The following is an 8,963-nucleotide window of genomic DNA, read 5'->3' on the forward strand; positions in this document are numbered from 1 at the left end:
TAACTTGCGGACCTCGGATTGAAATACTTTCTTCTTGAAAGTTGTTCGTCTGCTCATTATCTACAACATATCAAAATTTCAGAAAATGTTAACGGTGCAATCGTGGCAGATGTCTGAAATACCAAACCAGTTTCCAATTTCCGCAGAAAACTGGGCAGCCACCTTATGAGTACCAAAACGCCATTTCGATAGCTCAAATCGAAATTGTTTCTTCACGAAAGTTGTTTGGTATCCTCTTATCCATATCATACTAAATTTTGAATTAAAACTAACGGTTAGATCTTCTCATAAGTTGCAGACACTCTTGACTCCAAAACTTATGGGAACCGTTTCGACTTTTTCGAAACTCACCGGAGGAGGAACACCAATTGGAACTTATTGTTACTATTATTTACTGAGTAACCAAAATGACTTCGAACTGTGAAATAATAATAAAAATAAAAGGGATGAAACAAAAGAAGTGGCAGACCAAGAAAATGAAAAAGCAAAACATGAGGACTTAATCATTGTATTTTCTGTTTTGGCATATTTATGTGCATGGTGTTGGTTTAAAGCCCATGTCACAAGTTCTATTTATTTAAAGCAATTTATTTATAGTGGGTAGAATTATTACCCTTTGCTTTAAAGCTTTGATATTTATGTGAATGGTGCTGAATCAAAGCCCTTGTCACAAGCTTTATTTACTTTAAAGCAATTTATTTACCATGGACGGTTTTACCGCCTATTGCTTTAAGTTTTGATGGTGCTGAATTAAAGCCCTTGTCACAAACTTTATTTACTTAAATGCAATTTATTCATTATGGCTGGAATTACCGTCTATTGCTTTAATTTATTTATTGTACTTATCTTTTGTTACTATGAGTATATACAGGACCTGAAGTTCCTTGATCAGATCAGAACCTGCAGTTTCTTGATCCTCATCATATAAAATGATTGGACCCGAAGTTCCATCATACAAAAGGATCTGGCATGAAGTCCATTGATCCTGAAGATCAGGACATGATGTTCCTAGATGAGTACCATTAGTTTGAAGTGCCGCAGTGCCTTAACTTAATTGTAATAAAAGCCATAAGAGTCTCAGTTTACAGACTATTAAATAAGGACCAGAAGTTCCTTATGTCCATACTCAAAATGGTTTAGCAGAAGCCTTTATTAAGCGAATGAAATTGATTTCCCGCGCTCTGCTCATGAAAACGAAATTGCCAATTTTCTACATGGGGACATGTAAACTTTACATGATGCATTATTAATTCAGTTGAGATATGTTATCAACCATCAATACTTCTCAGTACAACTCGGGTTTGGGAACCAACCAAACATTATACATTTACGAGTTTTTGGTTGTGTTGTCTATGTGCCTGTAAGACTACCACAACGTACTGAAATGAGGCATCATTGCAGATTAGGCATTGATGTTGAATACCATCTATCATTCAATATTTGGAATTCTTGATTGGGGATATGTTTACCGCATGGTTTGCATACTGTCATTTTGATAAGACAATTTTCCTGCCATTAGGGGGAGAAAATAATATCGTTCCAGAAGAACGATGAGAAAATATCATTCCAAAAGAATGATGAGAAAAGACCGTTCCAGAAGAACGAAGAGAATTTGTCTTATTTTGATTCACGAAGCAATCAATGAGAAAATGAAATATGAATAATTGAATGATGCAACGAAAGTGATGAAATCATATATACTTACTGCAGATGTGCCTACAAGAATTGATGTCTCAGTTGGATAAAATAATGAGACAGTAAATGATTTATCTGTTGCACGCCTGAAGCATGGCAGATTTTTAGACTCAAAAGGTTCAGTTATTCGAAAGAAGAATAATATGGCACTACTGAACTATTGCATTCCCGAAGCATAACTGTTGCATGCCAGAAGCATGACAGTCACCGCATGGATACACGTCCCAGATAGGACAATCCACAGACATGGGAATGTTGATGTCTCATACATGAAGCATAATAGACATATAGGTTCCAATGACTCAACTCCCGGAAGTGGAGATTAAAATCCAAGCTCTATAACACTCAAGAGGAGGTTATGATCCACATTCTCTCAATTATGACTATCCTGGAAGAGATAGCGTCATGCCCTTGAAGAGGCAATGGATATCCAAAGAAATGAAAAGCTTTTATGCATGCGCATGCACATGAGAATATGGGATCACGGATTGATGATAACCAATGGTAATTTTGGTTTTTACAAGTAGCTACTAAATTCATCAATGAGCTGTGTTAATATTGAGTCACGTTCTTTTGTTTGTCGACAAAAGAAAAATTATTGGCCAAAATGGAGAAAGGCAATTCCATTACAAATTTTGTAAGAACGTGGGCAAATGAACCTATATATATTTGAATACAATACAAATAGCCAAAGAATGTTAAACCAAGGAGGTTATATATGGGCATTTGTAATATAGTGTAATACACTTACATGATATGACACAAGGTTGTAAACGAGTTCATATGAATGGAGAATTATATACGAAGGGTTGTGAGTCGCCCACATTATATTTCCATAAGTAAATCCCTCAAGTATACATGGGAGCAAATTGCTCTGTATAAATTCCAAAGGAAAATGTGTCATGAAGTGTAGAAAACCCTTGAAGGATTCAAATTGCTTGAAGTAAGCCTCTGAAGGGTAAAACATAAAATATGTACTCAATACCAATGGATGATATAAATTGCCTTAGTGAGTACTATCATTATGATATTGTTGCAACATACTAAAATCTCTTGCAAGAGTCAATAACATTAAATTATAACTCTTGAAGAGTTGATGATATTAAATTGGGACTCCTGAAGAGTCTAGAAAAAATTATAAAGTGTTGAAGGAATTATTGTCTCGAGCTGCAGATCGAACAATCTACCAACACGAATCTTATCCATGATATTTATGATATTAAAAGAACCATATGGATTGAAGATTATGAGTTGAATACTCATATGATGAAGACACTAAGAATAATCATTTATCTTCGTGAGGGTAAAGATAAATTAATATTTGGTCCAGAAGTACCACATCTTAGTGAAGTATATGCTTTATTGTATTTGGCACAATACATTGAATGAAATAAAGCTTATTTATTAATATCTCCAAGAAATTACAGATATATACATACACATGAGTTAAAACAAACAAACAGGATGGAGCCTTCACAAAGGTTGCTCATGTGAAGCCTCAGTACTCGGAAGTACCCCAGAAGGGGGAGGCACTGGAGATTGATCATGTGGCACCCCAGTACTTAGCAAAACACCAGAAGGGGAAGGCATCAGTTGCTTTCGGAATCTAGCAACGAACCTCTGGTGATCACTTTGAATCCGACTTTCGGATTCCTGCAGTTGGACGAGCTTTCTTTTCATGCTCGTAGAGTAACTATTTGCAAGCACGTGTAACGCCCTATTCTCGTGCTTAAGCCCTCTGATCTCTTGTTTAAGACTTGCCACTTCCGCCATCAATGATTCAACTTGGCGAGTTTGAGCAAGTAGGCGTTGGCCCATATTGGACACAGAGCCAGCACACTGAACACTGAGAGCCAATGAGTCTTGAACGGCCGACTCTTCAGACCGTTCTGAAAGGATCTTGTTATATCTTGGAGTGAGAAGATTCCTAGCTACCACAGTAGCGGTTATGTTATTCTTCATCATAGAGTCCCCAACCGTAAGAGGACCATTAGAAGATAAGAAGGACGGGCGCCATATATTATCCTGACGCTGCTCGTCTGTATCACTCCTAAGACTCAAATCTAAGCAAATGTTAGATGGGCAAGTCATTTTTCAGAAATGATGAAGGAAAAACAGAGGTCAAATAAAATTTCAGAAGTGCAAGAAGGTGGAAATTTCTCAGGCAGCAACTTTCTGAGCATACTCTTGAACGCAATTGATGTCTCTATAAAAGAAGAGGCAACAGAGCCGCTTGTTCAAAGATCGAAGCGACACGGCTCTCCGAATTTCAAAAAGCCAGATTTTCCTGAATAAAGTTCGTTGGCATTTTTCAGACGTAATCCCAGCTTTTCAGATGTCGCGTGCAATTTTGTCAAAGATCTCTGACAAAGTTGAAAACGCGTAAATCTTACTGTTCTATTTACACCACAGTTGCTGACAAGAGTAAAAGCACAGCACCACCACTTGCTATTGAGAAATCTCTATATATGTCGACATCTGTTCTCCATAACAAGGCAGACTCGCAACACTGCAAGAATACCTAACTCTTCCTCATCTCCGAGAATGCATCTTCAACATAGCATCTCGAAATACTCAGTTTTCTTCCTCTCCGAGAATACATCTTCAAACATGTCACACCAGAGCAAGATTATCACATATCTTCAGGGACCAGAGCAAGATTATCTCATATCATGCAATCTCCCTGTCCTTTCCTTTGTCCATGTTCTTGCCTGCAAAGACAAGGATAAGGAAAGCAATATGTCGGAACCTCCACTCAAACTCCCGGTAAGGAACCGATTGCCTGGAACCTTTCCTGATTGCTTACCTAGTATTGCTCTCGAGTAGTCATCTTCAACGGTTGGAGTTGGGTCTCCAGTCACCAAGAAGTGATGAACCATCCAAATGCAAGGGTTTGCATTCCACTTCTGCACCAGGGGACAAATCCTACAAGAGAAGATGCCACATATGCATGGGGGGGGAAAGCAGTGAAAATACTACTTAAGCAAGGGGAGCAAGTAAGGAAAGTGAAAATGATACATTGGAGCATGTGGAGACAAGCGCAACCAACACGTGCTGATTCATCCCCGACAAAGTCGAAGAAGCTCTTCACGGTACAATTTCATTCAAGATCAAGCCCCAAAGTCCTTGAAGAAATCACAAGTCCGATTCAAGATCAAGTGTCCACCACTTTTGAATCAAATTCCGCTCCAGATAAAAGGAGTAAATTCCGATCTTCGATGCTAGTCTAGCAGAAAGTCCTACAACCCAGTTCAAGAAAAAGGCTGTGGAAAGTTAACAATAAGTAAAGCAACTCTTTTAGCAACTCTTCTTACTAAGAGACTAAAGCAGAACAATCAACGATCAACCTAAATGATTTGAAATCAGGGGGAGATACTCATCAGGGGGAGCATCCAAGACAGATCAAGATTTTAACGAGTCAATCGAAGACTTGTGGCCATCCAAGGGGGAGTGTTGTAAATATTATGTGGATGGTCCACATGAATAGTTTGTTACTATTTATGCACAGTATTTTCACTATTCATTTGTGGAAAATTTGTAAAGTGAATAGTGCTTTCTTTTGTTTATATAAAGGAAGAATAGATAGATGAATGTGAGGAGTTCACGGGAAGGAAAGAGAGGAAGGAAGGAAGAGGAAGAGAGAGAAGGAAGAGGAAGAGAGAAAATAGAGGAAGATGAGAGGAGATAATAGAGAGAGTTATCTTTGTACTCCTATTATTTCAAATTATAATGAAAGCACCACTGCTGCCCCGAGGACGTACTCCAGTCACACTGACTGTAGAGGAACCTCGTAAATTTTGTGTCTTGTTTCATTTATTCCACTGCACCCACAGTCGATTTTACAACAGTGCCTTTATTTTTGCAGGATATGAATAATAGCCGGCCCAAAATCATTTTTTGCTTTTTCTATGAGTGGAATGACCTCGATAATTTCAAGTCATTTGTAATTTTGTTTGACACCAAGTCAATAAGGCTTTCCAATTTGTGAGAATCAGATAATGAATGTTTATTGTACGCAGTCTTATCATTGCTTTAAAAATGTTGTTTTCATGACTTGAGTCTGTGACATTTCAATCACAAATGAGCAATTTCGATGTATCAATAGGTTATGATATTTTAGCGGGAAAGGAAAACTTGAGGTTACTTACGTTCATCCAGACAGTGGAAGGTTTGAGGTCATAATACATTCCTTCGAACACATCCATCAACATATACACCTCTCGGATTTGAGCTTTCATTTTGGTTTGAGTTACTCAATTCAAGTTCGATCCGGATTCGTTGTAGCTTTTCATAGACTAAGTCCTTGAATCAGTTTACATCGATATCTTTTTATGTCAAATGTGTGATTTTCCATATGTATGTTATGATTTCATCAAGCTTTCAAGTTTGTATCGTCTTTTATAAATAGTGTTTCTCAAATCGATTTACTTGTAGTGTACATGTTAGTCTTGTTCGACATCATGGTTAAGTTGATGTTAAAGACGTGTATATAAATTCGTTTATTTTTATTCACATGATGTTTTGCTTGGTTTTTAAAAAAGAGAGAGTAAATTTAAGAGTAAATAGTAGAAATTGTCATTTAACTTTAATTAAAAGGAAAACTAATGAAAATGACCTGAAAATTTTGAGTTTTAACGATAAGGACAAAATAAAAGGTAAAGTTAAAAGTACCATGATTGACTTTTTAGTGTAAAAATGTGGTTTTTCGTTAAAGTGAACAGTATCGGGAGCTTTTTGTTAAAGTTCCCTTAATTAAATTGGAGCAATGGTCCCTTAACTAAAAATTCATTACCATTGGTCCCTCAACTCATCAAAATGTGTAGCTATGGTCATTTCATCAACTTCGTCAAAATTTTGTCAAAATGAATTATGTTAGAAGGACCATTGTTACAATTGATGTCCCTCAACTCATCAAAACGTGTAGCTATGGTCCTCTACGTCAACTTCGTCAAAATTTTGTCAAAACGAGTTATGTTGGAAGAACCATTGCTACAATTAGGTTAAAGTTGAGGGACTATTGCTCGAATTAGGTTAAAGTTGAGAGACCATTTCTCCAGTTGGATTAAAGTTTAAGGACCAATGGTAATGAATTTTTAGTTGAGGGACCATAGCTGCACGTTTTGATGAGTTGAGGGACCAATAGTAATGGATTTTTGGTTGAGGGATCATTGTTTAAATTGAGTTAAAATTAAGAGATCATTGCTACAATTTACTCTAATTTTAAAGTTGAAATTTGACGCATGCATGTTGTAGTCGACAAACTTCTTGTTTCACTATCGACTATAGTATTGGTGTACGAGTGAGGAAGGTGGTTAAGCTCTTGCCTAGATGAAGAATACAATCCTGGGGAAGATTTTGATGATGGTCACTGGAATCTTGGGGTGATTATGAAGTGGTTACGATGTGTTTGAGGATATTTCGGGGCATAATTTGCCTTACGAAATGGCGGGTTTATGCAGTTGAGCCTAAATATAAAGTATACGTATACAAGTTACTATTTTGCTTAACGGTGTCTTTACAACTGTAAATAATGTTGCGAGTTATATATTAATTAAAGTGTAAATAGTAGTTTATTGTCCCACATTGGTGAAGTACATATGTAATACCAATTGTAACTCCTATATATACTCCACTTTTGAGATTAATGAATATATAAGAAATTCTCAATTATTGTCATATATATTTTTGGTATTACCATGTTTAGTTTAATATTGGTATTTACCATGTTTACTTTAATATGGCATTAGAGCAGTTTGCTCTTGGTGACCTGTGTGCTTTAATTTTGTGCCCACATTTTTGCGTGATTTCCTTCATGAGAAGGAAAAAAAAGTGAATAGTGTCGCGCTACAGTACAGGGCTTTGCTACAGTGCGTGAACAGTGGTGTGGTCTGCTTTGTGAACAATGGTCCTCTACAGTGTCATAAACAGTGATTGCTACAGTGCATGAATAGTGCTCTGCTACATCGTCGTGAACAGTGCTTTGCTACAGTGTTCTGGTAAATTGTTTTCATTCCGCTGCGTATCTTTTGTGCCTTTATTGTTCGTGATTTTGTTCAATGGCTCAATATAATCATAGTGTTGTTATGCATCTTGGTGGAACAAATAAATGGATAATTGATATTGGGGCTACTGATCATGTGACTAGTGACCTTAGAGTGTTTGATGAGTTATATGACTATGTTCGTGATTCGTATATTACTAGTACAAATGGAGCACATTCCCCTGTGAAGGGTGAAGATACTATCTCCTTGACTCCAACCTTATCATTGGTCCATGCTTTACTTGTTCCTGATGTTAAGTGCAATCTTTTGTCAGTAGGAAAACTTCTTGATATCTTATATTGTTCTGCTCACTTCTACCCTACGTATTGTTATTTTCAAGACATTCAAACTCATAAGATAATTGGTCATGGTAAAAGAATAAGGGGTTTGTACATCTTGACTATGAAGGATACTGTTGTTTCCGATTCAAATAATCATCAAGTTTTAAGTGCTAAAGTGGATGATAGACATCAAATTTGGTTGTGGCATCGACGATTAGGACATCCATCATTCAATTATATGAAGCATCTATTTCCTTCTTTGTTTCGCACTTGTAATGATTCAGAGTTCAAGTGTGAAACATGTGTCATGGCTAAGAGTCATTGTGCTTCCTTTCCCGTAAGTGATTCTAAAGTTACTTTGCCATTTGATTTGATACATTCTGATGTGTGGGGTCCGGCGAAAGTTACTTCTAATGGATTCCATTGGTTTGTTACTTTTATTGATGATTGTACTAGGTTAACTTGGGTGTTCTTGATGAAGAATAAGAGTGATATTCCATTACTTCTTCAAGAATTTTGTACAATGGTGTCTACTCAGTTTCAGACCAAAGTTAAGGTCTTCAGGTCTGATAACGAAGGAGAATATGTGAATCACACTTTTGCACGTTTTTTTCGTGATCATGGTAGTATTCACCAGACGACTACTCCGTTTACACTCCAACAAAATGGTGTGTCCGAACGGAAGAATCGTCAAATAATGGAGGTTGCTCGCTCCTTAATATTGGATAAATGTATTCCTAATCATTTGTGAGGTCATGATGTTTTGCTTGTTGTGTATTTGATTAATCGTGTTCCAAATCATCCTTCAAAGTTTATGCCCTTGCATGTATGGACATTTGTATAAAACATTTGAAATCTACTATGATCTACTAAAACAAAACAGAAAATCGTCGAAAATAATGAATAAAAATATACTCACAAAACATGTATAATTGCTACCGTTGCA

Source organism: Malus sylvestris, chromosome 2 (genome assembly GCF_916048215.2).
Source record: "Malus sylvestris chromosome 2, drMalSylv7.2, whole genome shotgun sequence".
NCBI lineage: Eukaryota > Viridiplantae > Streptophyta > Magnoliopsida > Rosales > Rosaceae > Malus > Malus sylvestris.